This window comes from Dipodomys spectabilis, unplaced genomic scaffold, assembly GCF_019054845.1.
Source record: "Dipodomys spectabilis isolate Male_0828 unplaced genomic scaffold, ASM1905484v1 ptg000033l, whole genome shotgun sequence".
Lineage (NCBI taxonomy): Eukaryota > Metazoa > Chordata > Mammalia > Rodentia > Heteromyidae > Dipodomys > Dipodomys spectabilis.
In genome coordinates, this window is record NW_024870710.1 from 2,280,777 (window position 1) to 2,298,310 (window position 17,534).

A 17,534-nucleotide genomic window follows, 5' to 3' on the forward strand; every position below is an offset into this window, starting at 1 on the left:
TCCAGTCGTGGAGCCTGACCTCGGGGCCTGGGTGCTGTCCCTCAGTTCTTCAGCTCAAAGCTAGCACTCTAACACTTGAGCCACAGTGCCATTTCCAGCTTTTTTCTTTTTGCTTATGTGGTGCTTAGGAATCGAACCCAGGGCCTCAGGCATGCAAGGCATGCGCTCTACCACTGAGCCACCTTTTCAGCCCTAGCTTTTTTTCTTTAAATAGCTAATTGCTTTTTAAAGTTTATCTGCTTATTTAATCTAGGAAATCAAAAGTTAATATTTGGGTTTTTTGGTGAAATTTGAAACTAGGCAATTAAAAGCACTCATTGTCCTCAAATTCAACATTTAAAATTATTAAAACTTTGTTCATATGTTTTAGTTGTCAGAAATTTGAGCCACGCATGGGAGCTCATACTTATAATGCTAGCTGCTGGGTCTTGACTGATACAGAGAGGATTATGATTTGAGGCTAGCCCCGGGAAACCTTCACAATATTGGATCTCAATCAATATCTGAACCCAATGCTTTGTGCTTTGTATTTCATCTACTCAGAAAAGGTAAAAAGAAGGATTGTGGAACATGCTGGCCTGGTCATAAACAGAAAACCCTGCCATAAGAATGGAAAAAGCAAGGCTGGGAAGGTGGCTCAGTGGTAGAGCACTTGCCTTGCATGCATGAGGCCCTGTGTTCGATTCCTCAGTACCACATAAGCAGAATAAGAAAAAAGCCGGAAGTGGAACTGTGGCTCAAGTGGTAGAGTGCTAGCCCTGAGCCTTGAGCTGAGGGACATTGGCCAGGCCCAGAGTTCAGCCCCCCCCCAAATAAGGGTAAAGCAGAGCTGGGTCCAGGTGCCTCATGCCTGTAATCTTAGCTACTCAGGAGGCTGAGATCTGAAGATCACAGTTCAAAGGCAGTCTAGGCAGGAAACTCTGTGAGACTCTTATTCCCATTAAACCACCATAAAATCAGAAGTGACACTGTGGCTCAAACAGTAGAGCACTTACCTTGAGCTGAAGAGTGCAAGGACAGTCTCTAGGCCCAGAGTTCAAGCCACATGACCAACAAAAACAAAAGTGACGAAGGCAAAAAAGGCAGGCGTGTAGCTCACCTTTTAGAGGACCTACCTTAAGTGCATGAAGCCCTTAATTTAACTGCTAGTATAGAAAGGAGGAAAGGATATGAAGAAAAGAATTAAGGGAGGAATTATGATATAGTCAAATACTGGAATTATAAGTATTAAATAAAGGGATTATAGGTATTTTATATGAAAATATACTGATTGTTTACTAAAAAGAGAATTATAAAATGTGGAATTCATGCTGAAATACAAGTACAACTTTTGTTTTTCTGTAAAATGATACTTATGTGCCCCTTTAGTTTAAAAGTAGTAAATGAGTTTAAAACAATATGAGTGGTTAGAAATGAATCATTATTTTTTATCACTTTTTCTGCTATATTCACCACTTACAAAATCGAAATAATGTTGATCATTTTAATTATTAATTCATTAATTTAATCTTTCATCTTTAGTGTATAGTCTATTGTGCATATCATTTAAATGTTTGAACTATCTTTGTTTGTTTGTTTTTTATCCACCATGGATCTTGAACTCTGGCCTGGGCACTGTCCCTTAGCTCTTCACCTCAAGGCTAGCACTCTACCACTTGAGCAACAGTGCCACTTCTGGCTTTTTCTGCTTATGTGGTACTTAGGAATTGAACCCAAAGTTTCAACATGCAAGGCAAGCATTCTAACAGTGAGCCAAATTCCCAGCCTTGATTTCTATTTTTCCTTCAGACATGGGACTTGAACACAGGGCATGGATATTGTCCCAGAACAGTTTTGCTCAATGCTAGTACTCTACCATACCAGTTTAAACCACAGTGCCATTTCTTGTTTTTTAGTGGTTAATTGGAAATAGCAGTCTCATGGGAACTTTTCTGCCCAGGCTGTCTTTAAACCACCATATCCATTTCTCAGCCTCCTGAAAAGGTAGGACTACAGGCATGAGCCACCTGAACCCAGGTGCTCATTTTTTTAAATGTTTAGTTCCACCTCAAATACGTACAAAGTGAGATGCAAATTAACTTTAAATGAACCACCAATTGAGGAAGTTGAGATTACAAGTGATTGTAATTTTTTTTTACACTTTTTATATGTGGGGCTTGAACTCAGGGCCTGGGGAGGCAGTCCCTGTTCTTTTGTGCTCAAGGCTATCACCCTACCAGGTTGAGCCAGTGCCCCTTCTGGTTTCTTACTAACCAGTTTATGAGATAATAGTCTCACAGACTTTCTTACCCAGGTTGTCTTTAAACCACAATTATCAGATCTCAGCCTCCTGTGGTGCTACAATTACAGGCATGAGCCACTGGCACCAGCTTTTTAAAAAAGGGACAACAATTCATAAGCCATAAACCTTGACTCATGCCTATAATACTGCGTACTCCAGAGGCTAAGATCTGAAGATGATGATTTGCATCTAGAGGTGCAAAAACGTCTCTGTGAATCTATTATCTCCCATAAACTATTCAAGAAAACCAGAACTGAAGCTTTGGCTCAAGTGGTATAGTGAACTCTTGAGCAAAAAAGAAGCTCAAGGATAGCACCTAGACCCTACGATCAAACTCCATTACACACACACACACACACACACACACACACACATACAAAAACCAAAAAGTAAATAGAAAATATGAAGAAATCAATGAAAAATTTGAATATTGTAAGGACTTTTGGGTTTAGAGGTATGACTCAGTTGGTAGGACAATAGCTATTGATTGAAACTATCAGGTATCAAGGACATAAAAAAAGAATTATCTGCTCTGTATTTTCCTATTCTCCTGTGTTCTCATTTGGGAACTCCCTTCTTTTAAAAAAAAAATTGTTATAGCGGTGATATAGAGCAGCATTACCTTTCTGTATGTCAGGTAACTAGTACATTTCCTTCCTTTTGCATAATCTTATCTGTTCCCCCATTCTCTTCCATACCATCCCTCCCATCTTGACCCTCAACTTGCATGGTTCACTTTCATCAATGTCCAGTACAGCCAGAGGGCTCTGCTGCTGCAATTTTTCACCCAGTTCCCACTAATTCTGTGCCCTTCCCCCATCTTCCCTGTATATTAGGTGAAGAATACAGACTGATCAGAAAATGAAAAGACAAATTAAGAAAAGTTCCTTTGTTTCCTTATCATTGCACTTCAATAGTATTATATAGAAAAGGTACTTGAGTATTAAAACTTGGTGATTATCGCCAAAGGCTTCCTCTTTGGTTCTTACTGTATATGATGCCTAGAGTCCTGCACAGTATGTCATATCCCATTGTGTTTTAAACTTTTCTTCCACATATCAGGGGAACATGTACCATTTGTCAATTTGATGTTGGCTTAACTTTCTTAACATGATTCATTCTAGTGTCATCCATTTCCCTGCAAATGACATTATTTTATCCTTTCTAATGGCTCTGTAAAATTTCATTGTATATAGATAGCATAATTATTGGTTCCATTCATTTATTGTGGGGCATCTGCGTTGTGTACATTTCTTGTCACTGTGAATTGAGCAGCAAGGAACATGGTTGTACAAATGTCCTTGCCATTTTCTAATTTCTCCACTTCCCCACCAACATTTGTTGTCTGAATTCAAGATATTTGGATAAGATGGTATCTCAGGATTACTTTGATTTATATTTTCTTTATGGCCAGGGATGATGAACCTTTCCTGATATATTTCTTTGCCATTCTTCCTTCTTCTTCTGAGAAGTCTCTCCTTAGCTCCTCTGCCCATTTGGTGATTGGTTTATTAGTTTTGGGAGGGGTAGTTTCCTGAGATCCATGTATACATTGAAAAATAGCCCTTTGTCAGATATATTGCAGGTAAATATCTTTTCCCAATTTGTTAGCTGTCTTTTTAGTTTAGTGGCTATGTCCCTAGCCTGTTTATGTTTTTTCCTTTGATGTAGTCCCATTTGTTGTGTCTCTCTCCTATCTGTTGTGCCCCTGGGATTTTATTCAGGAAGTTCCTGCCAGTACCTATAAGTTCTTTTTTTAAATTATTATTTTAATGGTAAAAACTTTATTTACTTTTATAAATATATCGCAAGACAAAACTTTTCAAAAATACTTTCCCCCCCCAAAAATTAAAAAAATAAAGGAAAGCTTTTAATAGGTAGGCAGACTATCTTGAGACCTCTTTTTGTTCTTAAGGAGAGCAGTGTAGGGCAGGACAATTGCCACACACCAAACACTGCCATGGGTTTGGCCTTGGGGAGAGAAAAGCTCCACCTGGACTGAGTGTCCTCTCCTCGTCACAGCCATAGTTACACCTTCTAGTATCTATAACACTATCTAGGATTATCTAGTATGGATCCTATTATCGTTGGGCTATGCTGTATACAATGTTAACCATTGAGAACATCTCTCTCTCTCTGCATATGTGTGAATTATAAAGTATAAGTTGGACTCCAAGTTCAACAAACACAAGCTATTCTCTATGAGTTCCCAGTGTCCCTATGGGGCTCTCTCAACAAGCTGTTCATCTTTCCTGTTTAGATAATATTAAACACCATTGTTTTGTTAGGTCAAGAATGAAGATGACGGGTGAAAATAAACTTTTGCCTTTGAATAGCTTATTATCCTCAACCCCAAACTAGGAGTTAAATTAGAAAACATTTTGTTGTTGTTGTCTCCAAAGCGATTACTCCATTACTGGTGAGGCATGTGAGGTGTGGGGTACACTCCCAGCTTCCCCCATGCCCTGTTGGACCACAGTCAAGACAACCCTGGGCCTTCCACTGGGCTCCATCCTTGAAAAGCTGCCTGATGGAGGGAGGTCAGAAAGATCTGCATTTACAAGTTTCCCAGAACGTGCTAGAACATTTTTGGTCAGTTTTGTAGAACTTTCTTGGTCAGTTAAGATTCCACCTTAATCTCTCCAGTATTTTCCAAGCAGATCAAGTCACTTGCAGATAATAAAGAAGCTTTGTGGCCTAGGGGTCCAGGCCTTGGAATCAAAGATAGGACCAGGATGGCCAGGGGTCTTGTGTATGGTAGAGATGGCCAGGTGGCCTGAGTTTCTGACTTTCCTGTTCTCCATGAGGCCTGAGCAGGGTGGAGGGCAATGAGGAGGTGTCTTCTACAATAGCCACTGAAGTGAGGGAGGCAGAAGGTCAGCTGTTCCAGTGGGCAGATGTGGAGAGGATTCTAGAAGGGGATCAAGTCTGCTCCTTTCGGCAGGAGTATGTTATTTTTAAAGAAAGCAACAGAGAAATTAATTTTCTTTTCTGACTACTGAAAAGTGGAAATATGCTCAAGTTTACCATTTAAAGGAACAATAGACATTTCAAATATCTCTGTCTAAACTTTGGTTTTCTTAAAAAAACACACAAAAAAACAGTTCATCACAAAAAGAAATATAAGTTGAGGCTGTAGCCAGGTGGTTTTCTGTCCGTCGCAGTCTTTTGTTCAAAGTAAAGCGTATTGGAGCTCCAATTTAACTGATGCTGTGGGGTTTACTGGCTCTGCATGCCGAGGTAGTGCTAGTCATGCATGCCCTTGCTGTCGAAGCCTGGGAGGGGCTGACCATACTTGTCCACGCACCAGCAGAAGCCCCGCTTTCTGCCTTTGGAGGGGTGACACTGCTTCTTATAAAGTCCTTTCTTGTCGCAGTTCGGGATGTGCACACCCCTGGGACTCAGCACATTGAGGAACTTCAGGTGATTCAGGGTATCTTCCATCTCTCTAAGGCAGGGACCATATTCTGTCTCCCGTTTGGACTCTGAGGAGAAGTTCTGGGTGTCCGTGCTCTGGGACTCATAGTCGACTTTGTAGCGCTGGCAGTCCTTCGCGTGACCTTTCTTGATGGTGTCCAGCTTTGCGTGAATGGAATGGAACATGGAGTCAGGCACCCTATGTGTGCTCAGCGGGGCAGGTTCCCCCTGCCTTGGTCCTCCTCCCACTCACTAGCATTTCCTGAGGTGGAGGGCACCAGCAACAGGTAGGCGCTCAGGTGGCCGGGGAAGTTGGATTTGGCGCAGAACCCAGAGCCGTAGAGCAGCACCCGAATCGGCGCGGTTCAGCCGGTGGCAGCTGCAGCTGAGCCCTCAGTTGCAGGGTTCGGTGTAGACACGGCATGGCTGGCCCTCGAGCAGTGCTCATGTCAGGCAGCAGCCACAGCCTGGCTCGCACACCAGCTTGGAGCACGCGGGCGTGGCAGGCGGAGGTGTGCACTGGGCCAAGGAGTTTGCATCACAGGGCTCTCAGCGCACGACGGGGCCGAGTTACCAGTGGCCCGCGGAGCAGGGCCAGGGCAGTGAGCAGAGCTGCCCAGAGCGTGGGGCGCACCTGATGCATGGCGCCCATCGCAGTGGCCAAATGGAGTAAGCGGTTATCGGGTCGAGGCACGTGGTGCGAGATTGCGGGATCTGGAGCACAACTACCGGTGCTCGGCATGCAGCTGCCTAGCTCGCACCTCAGTACCTATAAGTTCTAATGTCACCCTTATTCTGTCTTATAGTAGATTGACTGATTTTAATGTAGTTAATCCATTTTGAGTTGATGTTAGTGCAAGCAGAGATCCACTTCTAGTTTTCTGTCTATGGATGTCCAGTTTTCCCAACACCAATAGTTGAAAAGGCTATGATGTGTGTGTATGTGGTGTGTGTGTGTGTGTGTGTGTGTGTGTGTGCGTGTGTGTGTGTGTGTTTGTAGGTCGTGGGGCTTGAACTCTAGGCCATGGAGCTACCCCTCAGCATTTCATCTCCAGGCTAGTACTTGAACCAATATTCCACTTCCCATTTTTTGTGGTTTATTGGAGCTAAGAGTCTCATGGACTTCCCTGTCCCTGCTGGCTTTCAAAAACCATCCTCAGATCTCAGCCTCTGAGTAGCTAGAATTAAAGGCATGAGCCACAGGGACCCAGCAAGGCTATGTTTTTTTCACATTACATCATTCTCTCTTTTGTCGAATATCAGATGATTGTAAGTATGTAGTTTTATTTCTGAGTCTTTTCATCTTTTTTTAATATGTTTTTATTGTAAAAATAATGTACAAAGGGGTTACAGTTACATAAGTTAGGTAATGAGTTCATTTTCTCTCAAGCATTGTTACCTCCTCATTTATTTTTCCCCTACCATCCCTACCCTTCCACCTCCACAACTATTCCATTCCATCCCCCCTCCCCACTCCCTGCCTAAATTGTAAAGTTCGTTTTTGAACATAGTGTCTTGATCTCATTGTTAAAATGGGTCAAACTATATCCCTAGTTAATCATTTGGTTTTTTCCCCTTCACCTCCCAAAGCTAGAGAAATGTGTATACAAGATACAGGGCACCAACATCAAAGAAACAAAAAAAACACATAACTTAGGTTACAAGATTGGGTGAAAGAATGATGACTGTTGACTTAATTTGATAAATATTATATAGTTTTTTAATGGTAAGGCTTATTAACTCAAAGGGGGAGCAAAAACATTCAGAATAATGGAATGTGGCTACTATTCATTTGATGTGTGTGTATAGATTATGATTAATAAAAATATATCTATTAATTCCCAGTGGTAGACTGCTATGCTAACTGGGAGGAGACTTTGGTAATGCCAGGGGTTTGAATACTGGTAATGAAGCAGAATATGAGGGGAGAGCATTTGCTAAGGATGTAACTTCCTAGGATCATACCAAATACATTGAAGTAGAATGCTAAGTGATGATCGACTGAGCATGAAATTTTATTTGTTGACATCTTTGTTTTGTGAAGTCCAGGGATTTGAACCTAGACCCTGGGTGTTGTCCCTTAATTTTTTTCTCAAGGCTAGTGCTCTACCAGTTGAACTACAGCTTCATGTCTATAATTTTGGTGGTTAATTGGAGATCAGTCTTTCCAAATTTCCTCTTTGGGCTTGCTTCAAACCTGATCCTCAGGTATCAGTCTCCCGAGTAGCTAGCATTCCAGTTGTGAGCCACCAGAGCCTGGCTAGAATCACATTTTAAAAGTATTCTCTAGGTGAATCAGATGTGTCTACTATTTGAGCACTTTGGTTCCAGTGGGTCATGTCAGATTTAGAATAACAGAATTTTTCTTCTTGTAACCCGCAGCATCCAATACCTATATAATTTATTCCGATCTTCATGTCTGATCTTTTTTTCTTTGTTGTACCTTTTTTTCTTACTTCACAAGCAAGCATGTCAGTGAGGTTTTCCTTTTCTGAAGCAAGTTACGTCCTTTTCCTTCACTGAGGGATGTACTTGCTGTTCCTATTGCCTGGAGTATCTGCTTCTAGGTAATTGCATGGATGATGGCTCTCAGATTAACTATCTCCTCCTCAGGGATATGTCCTCACATACCCGCTGTGAAGTTGTTGCCACAAAACTACCAATGTCATGCCTCTGATTTATAGAAATTATCATTATGATTTCTGGTTTTCTTTTCAGCATGAAATTGATGAGGAGAGAGCCACATTCACTTGTTTCTCCAATACCTATAATAGTGCTTGGTCCTTAGTGCTCAGGAGACTTGCATGGGGATCAGCCTTCTCCAGCTCAATTTTTCCTAGCTTCTGGTCAGGACAGCTCTTGAAGCTGATGTCTGGTGGCTAGCAGTCATTCCCTCTAGTTCTTTGTGCTTTTCTGTGTTGCTTAGTCCACCTCAGAGCAAGATCAGTGCCTGACACCTATTTGCTGTTATGGAAAGATGGCTATGTCATCATACAAGTTATGGGCATTGTTTTGTGAAGCTGTGTGAGGAGACACATCACCACACAAGTTCTCCAAGGCAAGTGTCTCCCATGCCCAGGAGTGCATTCCACAACTCAGCATCCAAACTATCACCTACTCCCTGATGCATTCAGTGTATATTCCCATTTCCATTAAAAAAAGAAAAATTCAAGATATGCCTTTGATGATTTGTCCTTGAATTACTGAAACAAAGTATATAATTTGGGGGCTGAAAAGGTGGCTCAGTGGTAGAGTTCTTGCCTTGCATGAATGAGGCCCTGGGTTCGATTCCTCAGCACCACATAAGCAAAAAGAATATAAGCCGGAAGTGGCGCTGTGGCTCAAGTGGTAGAGCGCTAGCCTTGAGCTGAAGAGCTGAAGGATAGCGCCCAGGCCCAGAGTTCAAGCTGACAACTGGACCCCCCCCCCCAAAAAAAAGTATATAATTTTATGTATTTGTAAGTCTTTGTCCATCTCTCTTGAGCCCTGGGCATATTTCTATGTGTTTGCAGCTTGGGAAGGGAAATAAGGTTTAATTCAGGATAGTCAAGAACATTTTGGGAAGGAATGCCAACTTTCCATTTGATGTTCTAGAGATGGCCATCTTGGCACAGGAACTGAGTAGACTGTCATAGCATAAAAGGCTTGTCCTGATTTCTACTGACTTTCCTCTGGGGTCACAGAGTGTGATCTTACTGCATACGTGTTTCTTGGCTACACTCGAGGGACCAGGTCTCCTCTGAAACTCTAATGGCATAGGGGCAAGAGAAATAAAACTCAGAACCCAGCTTCCCACATCACTAAGATTACAGGCCTGAGTCTCATATACTAACTCATAACTGCCTTTTTATACATCGTGTAGCCTGTGTCATTATATTCACCTCATAGACAGATATACAAATATATGTTTATATTTATTCATTATTTATAATCAATGTTATATCTAGAAACACAAAAATATATATTCATATAATTATAATCAAAGTTATATTACCACTTTCCCCAATAATGTTTTGCACTAATAATATGTGAAAAAAATACTTAAGATTGAAAAGGTTAAAAGCCCTTGTATTATGAAAAATCATATTCGATCTTATATATCATATAATATACTATATAAAATGTAATGAATATAACATGTATTACCATATAACTGATTTAATTGCATCATGATTTTGTGTTTGTCCATCTATATAAGCCTTCTTTCTTCTATTGATAATGGCTTATACTTTCCAGTGTCGATATTTCCTATGTATTTTGTCAAATATATTCAGCACTAAGTAGAATTTTTATGTCAATGGAGCCAAATTTTTCTTCAATATTTCCCAAAGCACAATGAATATATATACAGATTTGAACTACTGTTGGAAGAAAGTCCCACATACCACTATTAGTATTGTAGCATTTGTCCCAATTGACAGAACAGCTTTCTAGGTCATCTGATCTGGTATGTCCTAGAGCTTTTGTAGCCACCTTATCACCCCATGCAGGCATGGCCTGGCTTCCTTGCAACTCCCTGTGCATTTAACCATTCCCATTATATCCAGTAGGGTCTCTTGTTCAGCCCCCGTCACTCTATGTTTTCCCACACACAGAACACATGTGCATGATGCTTTACATTGTAGGTTGAAAAAACCACATGTAAGACTCATGAATCGTATAACATAACATAAACATTGACATTTTAATAACGTTAGAAAAATAACCAGAATGATCATTTTACAACAATCAGGACCAAAAATAAATATAAAGATTTTCTAAAGAAGGGGGAAAGCAATCTCTATATCTGGATTGTATTCTAAGTTGCCTTCAGACACAAATTCTGCCTCAGTGTCCTCAAAAGGATCTACTTCCTTATTAAAGGCAGTATTTTCTTCCTGAGTCTAGGGAGGGACAGATCTTATTTCGCAATTGGAAATTGGATCCCCAGCAGCAGGACAGATTGGTCTGGATATTCTGTGAGGACAGATTCCCTTTCCTCAACTGAATCTTGACTTTGGACCGAACTTATTGGTTTTCCTGAACATAGACTGTAGTCATTTTCCATTAGCACATATTTACCTTGCACTCCAAGACCAATACTTTTTTACTGGTTTGGTTGTGATCTAGGTGAATTGTGAACATCAATGGAAAACATTCTGGATCATCTTCTTCCTTGGTGGTATGTGCAGATACACCTACATCACATGTGGAGGTCAGAACCAGTGGGATGTCCACAGGACTCAAAACCTACTTGGGCCTTTCTACATATTGAAAAAAGCCTCTATGTTCACATGCTTTCTGGAGTCCAGTGTTGGCTTCCAATCTCCATCAGTCACCATAAGAGACATCACTGATGGGTTCTTTATCTGGAGTTCAGCAGGAAGTTCTCTACAGTGACACAAACATAAGAATGGAAATAGGTACAAGAGTCTTAGAGTAGACTCTAGAAGTTAAAGTTTGACTAAACTTCTATAGGATTTAATAGGAGAAGCTGTAGAACTTGAGATTGGACTGAACACTGATAAGAAGGTAGGGTGTTTCTAATGAGTGGTTATGTCCAAGTTCTTTTAAAAAGGGAACAGATATTACCAGGCATAGAACATCCATAAAAGGACATTTTGTCAAGCTGGGTATTACAAAGGGCTCTTGGCCAAGCAGGCCCATCCCTTGAGACCTAGGTTCCATCCCTACTCACAAGCTCTAAGGCATCTAAACAAGGACTACTTACTCTTTTTCTTGGTCTCACGGGTCATTCGTTGCTTCAGGTGATCCAGAAGAATATGTAAGCCGAACAGCAAGTCTGAAGAGGGCGTGTTGAGCTTGTCATACTGTGTAAGTATATCAGGATGTCAAGTTTCTTGTGATCATAAAAATCATCAAGGTAGAAGTCCATCCAAATAGTTAAGATGCAACAATCGATGGTGTAGGCAGATTGGTGACAAGGAAAATGAGAGTCTGCCCTCTCCATCCTCAGCCTTCTACCATAGAACCTTTCTGGCAGGACTAGAATGTTGGGAAGTGGGAAGAGACTCCTGGAAGCAGAATGCTCCTCACAACCCACTTCTAAACATTTCTAATACAGTCCTCCAAAATTCTCCCTGTGATGGGCAGAGAAAGTTGTTTCCCCACTGTATCTGACTTACTACACACAACCCTCCCTGTCATCGAGGGATTGTGATCCATGCAGGCCTGGTCATAAACAGAAAACCCTGTCATAAAAATGGCTAAAACAGCGCTGAACACAGGTGGCTCATGCCTGTAATCTTAGCTACTCTGGAGGCTGAGATCTGAAGATTCCAGTTCAAAGCCTATCTAGGCAGGAAAGTGTGTGAGACTCCTATCTCAATAAACCACTAGAAAACCAGAAGTGGCACTGTGGCTCAAACAGTAGAGCACTCGCCTTGAGCTGAAGAGTGCAGGGACAGTGTCGAGGAGCAGAGTTCAAGCCACATGACCAACAAAAACCAAAGTGACTAAAGCAAAAAGAGCAGATGTATGGCTCACTTTGTAGAGCACCTACCTAAAATGTATGAAGCCCTGAGTTTAATTGCTAGGATTGAAAGGAGGAAAGGATATGAAGGAATGGAAGGAAGAAAAGAAGGGAGGGGTTTTTGTATAACCAAATACTGGAAAGATGTGAAGTATTAAATAAAGGTATCACAAGAATTTTATTTGAAAAGATACTGATTGTTTACTAAAAGGCAAATTATAAAATGTGGAATTCAGGTTAAAATACATGTTCAATTTTGTTTGTCTGTAAAGTGATACTTACGTGCCTCTTTAGTTTAAAGTAGTAAATGAGTTTAAAAAATGGAAGAGTTGTTAGAAATGAATCATTATTTCTTATCACTTTTTCTGCTACATTCACCACCTACAAAATTGAAACAATGTTGATCATTTTAATTATTAATTTATTAATTTAATCTTTCATCTTTAGTGTATAGTCTATTGTGCACATCATTTAATTGTTTGAACTCTTTTTTGTTTGTTTTTTGTCCATCATGGGTCCTGAACTCTGGGCTTGGGCACTGTCCCTTAGCTCTTCACCTCTAGGATATCACTCTACCACTTGAACCACAGTGCCTCTTCTGGCTTTTCTGCTTATGTGGTACTGAGAAATCGAACCCAAAGTCTCATACATGCAAGGCAAGCACTCTACCACTTAGCCACCTTCACAGCCCTGAACTCTTTATTTTTTCCTTCAGACATGGGGCTTGAATACAGGGCATGGGTGCTGTCCCAGAGCTTCTTTGCTCAAGGTTAGCACTCTACCATACAAGTTTAAACCATAGTGCCATTTCTTGTTTTTTAGTGGTTAATTGGAAATAGCAGTCTCATGGGAACTTTTCTGCCCAGGGATGGCTTTGAACCACCATCCTTATTTCTTAGCCTCCTGAGAAGGTAGGATTACATGTGTGAGCCACCTGTACCCTTGTGCTCATTTTTTTTCTTTTAACTGTTATATAAGTTTAGATCCCCCACCCAAATACGTGCAAACTGAGATGCTAATTGGCTATAAATAAACCACTAGTTGAGGATGCTGAGATTACAAATGATGGCAAATTGTTTTAAACTTTTTTTAATATGTGAAGCTTGAACTGAGGGCCTGGTTGAAATTCCTGTTCTCTTGTGCTCAAGGCTATCACTCTACTAGTTTGGCTCACAGTGCCCCTTTTAGTTTCTTGGTAACCAGCTAATGAGATAATAGTCTCATAGACCTTCTTACCAAGGCTGTTATTAATCTTCGATTATCAGATCTCAGCCACCAGAGTTGTTATGATTACAGGCATGAGCCACAGGCACCAGTTTTTTAAAAAGCAACAACAAATTACTTTAGGGGAGGATGGAGAAGGAGAAGCTAGAGGCTAAACAAGCTCTCACATAGAAAATACTTGTAGTGTTCCAGTGAAGAGTCCTAGGCCAGAGAATTACCAAGTGTGCCATCACAGTACAGTGAGTTTGTCCAGAGAGGGAAAATCCAGGCAAGGAGACAAATCTGAGCACTTGCCATTAGCTGCAGCTGCGGTGGCAGCGGCAACGGCAGCAGCCTAGCCGCCTAACGAACAACACAGAGTCTGGGACAATGGTGCCAGACACAGTAGGTGACCGGATTCTACTAAAAACCAGAAAGAACTGACAAGTAACAGATATCTTCATCCTGCAGATCACAGACCAGAGACAACCGAGGAACCAAGAATCCAGCGTGAGTAGAATCCTGACATACTCACTCCTTCTCAGGGGGCAGAGGAGGGAAGGCCACCCCTCCCGACCTCACCCCCTGACATCTCTATATTTGATATTGAAAAGGCCCAGCTGAGCAGCTAGCTCCAACTCAGGCCTTGGAAAAAAAAGTCATTTAGGAGGTCACAGGCACCTGACCTGACCTGCCAGGTTCAGCTCATCCCTGGGAAAAGTCAACCAGCCCAGGCAGACAAAGCTCTGCCCCGAGGGGAGTGACTTTATACACTGGGTAAAAAGAGCCAGAGGCTGCCCCTCTCTACAGCAGCCTTGACAATCAAGTGAAATTCAGTAAACATAAACCCTGAGAATGGCTCCAGGATGGGCTCTGTGAGTGTCTCAGAGCTACCCCTCAGGTAAAAGCTACAATTTGTTGAAAGGCCTCAACTCTACCCAGAACCTAGCCTCGTCACAGCATCTTCAAACTAGAGGAAACAGCCATCTCCCTCTTTTGTGAAACTCAAAGCAGAACTCCCTCTCATTGAACTAGCCTGGGAGGAGGATCACAAAATCCTTGGTAAAGCAGAGCATTTTTCTGCCTGTTCAAAAAAATTGATTTAAGAAACCAATCAAGCCACAGGCAAACCAAACACCACAAGCAGACTAGAGACTCCACCAAGAGACTGGTTACAGACACAGAGAGATACAGGATCTTCCCATCTACTCCCCGACCCCCCGCAAAAAATAAAAAGAACTCTTTTTGGTACCTTTTTTAATTTTTAGTTTTTTAAAAAAACTGTTTTCTATTAATCTTTTTTCTCCCTTCCTAATTTTTATTTTAGGTGTATGTGTGTGTGTGTGTGTGTGTGTGTGTGTGTGTGTGTGTGTGTGTTTGTGTGTGTGTGCTTTGTTTAAATCTCTACTGACCTTTTGGTCCTTTTTTTCTTTTTTATTCTTTTTCATTCTTTTCATTTTTTCTTCTGTGTCCTTCTTTTTGTGTGACTTATTTGCTGTTCTGCTCATCTTCAGATATATGCCCCTCGTCGAATATTAGACCTTACCCCCATTGTATATACACTTAAGAATTTTATTATTCAATTCAAAACTTCTTAGCCTTAAATTCTGTAATAAGAGTATTATCTCTTTATAGCTATATAATTTTTGAGAATATTTATTTTTTAGTTTTTCATATCTCCTTTCTATCGCTCCCCTCCTCTCATTGTATCCTTTTCTTCTCTCAATATCACCTTAAACTTAGATAATTTTTAAGATTCATTTATTAAACTTAAATATTTGTTTTTCCCATTTTTTTCTTGTCTGTTTTTTCTCTCTCCTACTATTCTGTCCAATCCATTTCGCACTTTGAGATTAGAACTTGGTTAAATTCATTCTCTTTTTACCTCTCCACATTCTTCTAATCCTATTTTTCCTCACATTTGTCCCTAAATATAATAATTCCTGGTTTGCCAAATTCGTCCTTGCTGTTGTTAGCCCATTAATCCATAGTTGCTTGATGTTGAATAGATTGTATCTGTAGAACTAGATTATATTTGCGTCCTTTTGCCTGTGCAGCTACAGGACTTTGGTTGATGCATGCTTTGAAAAATTATTGTAGCAGAAAATTTGTGTTCCTTTCATATCAAATGGGCAGAACAAGCAAGAAAACACAAGAAAAATGCAAGTCCTGGTATCTCAACTCCCACTCATGATAACCAGGTGACAGAACAGATAATGTGCATTCCAGAGGAGAGTTCCCCAAAAGCTCTATGAATATTACTGGGAAACATGGTGAATGAACAGATAGAAAACCTGCAAAGGACTCAGTGTGAACATGGTAGGGAGAGAGTGGAGGCAAACCAAAGATCAATACAGTAATTTCATGAGCATAAGGAAGCTACTCAAAGATTGATACGGAATTGCATGAACATGTTGAGAACACTCGAAGAGAAATAAAGGAATTGTGTGAGCAGGCTGAGAACAGTCAAAGTGAAGTACAGGAACTGCATGAACATGAGGAAGCTAATCAAAGAGTAATAAAGGAATTGCAAGGGAGGGACGAGAATAAACAAATATCAATAGAGGCATTCATGGAATCCATAAAGAGACAGCTGAAAGAATTCAGGGAGACCACAAGGGAATGCTGAATCTAACCGGACAGAAGGAATGGGAGTATAAGGAAACCATAACCAAACATCTAAGTGATTTGAGAATAAGCACTGAACACCAAATTAAGGAAGTAAAGAAGTTCATACAAGATCTAAAACAAAGCTCCAACAAAGAATACGAAGTCATCAAAGCCAAACAATTAGAAGGAAAATGAATAAAAAACAAAGAAGAAAGTCTTGACCGTAGGTTAGACCATGCAGAAGATCGAATCTTGGTGAATGAAGACAGCCTAGATATTATAGAGAAAGAATGTACAATTATCCAAGACAAATCCAGAAATATGATAGATATATTCAGCAATTGGAAGACACCAACAGAAGGCCTAATCTGAGAATAATGGGTGTAGAGGAGCACCTACAATCAGAAGATAATGGTGTAGGAAATTTGTTTAACAGGATCCTAGCAGAGAAATTCCCAAACATGCAAAAAGATCGACCTATTCAGATAGAAGAAACTTTTAGAACCCCAAATAGACCAGACGAGAGCAGGACATCTCACCGTCACATTATAATATGCACAAGATCAATTCAGACCAAGGAAAATATCCTTAAAGCTGTCCAGGAGAAAAGATCAATAATCTATGAAGGGAAATCAATTAGAATAACTTCATTTTTTTCAGCACAGAAAATTAAAGCAAGAAGAGCCTGGAATGATGCATGCCATGACCTAAAGACAAAGTATGAACCAAGAATACTGTGAACAGCTAAATTCTCCTTCATAACCAAATGTGAAATAAAAACCTTCCATAGCAAAGAAAAACTGAAAAAAAATATATCTCCACCAAACCGGTCCTACAAAACATACTTAAAGATGTCCTACACAGACAGAACCGACAAGACCACAATAAAGGCAAAGAAACTGCACCCAAACTGAGAATCCAAAAACCATAGGAAGAACCAAGTTGCCGCAGCCCCCAAGAAGGTGGATAAAATGGCAGAAACTACCAAACACTTCTCAGTCCTTTCTCTCAACATTAACAGACTTAACTCTCCAATTAAGCGACATAGAATGTCTAGTTGGATTAAAAAGCAACATCCTTCAATCAGCGGCCTTCAGGAATCACACCTTGCCCATAAAAACAAACACACTTTGAAAGTGAAAGTCTGGAACAAAATCTAGCAAGCAAATGACCCCATAAACAGACGGGAGTTGCAATCATAAGATCAGATAAAATAGACCTCAAATTAAAATTAGTGAGAAGATATAAAGAAGGTCACTACATTCGAATTGAGGGGTCTTTCTTTCAGGAGGATATTACAATAATAAATACTATTCGCCAAACAATGGATTACCGAAATTTATCCAACAAACACTACATCCCCAAAATCTCAAATTGATCCAAAGACAAGAATGGTTGGGGACTTTAACAGACCACTATCCACACTATATAGATCAACTCGACAAAAACTCAACAGAGAAACTGCAGATCTAAAGAACTGCCTAGATCAACTAGATTTAACAGACAACTACTGAATATTTCACCCAGCAGCATCAGAATACACTTTATTCT

General features: G+C 40.5%; 1 pseudogene; it reads right to left on the reverse strand.

Annotated features, from left to right (window-relative positions):
* Positions 1 to 5,464: 5,464 nt before the first annotated feature.
* On the reverse strand, positions 5,465 to 6,341 carry LOC122105739 (annotated as a pseudogene).
* Between the last annotated feature and the right edge of the window lie 11,193 nt (positions 6,342 to 17,534).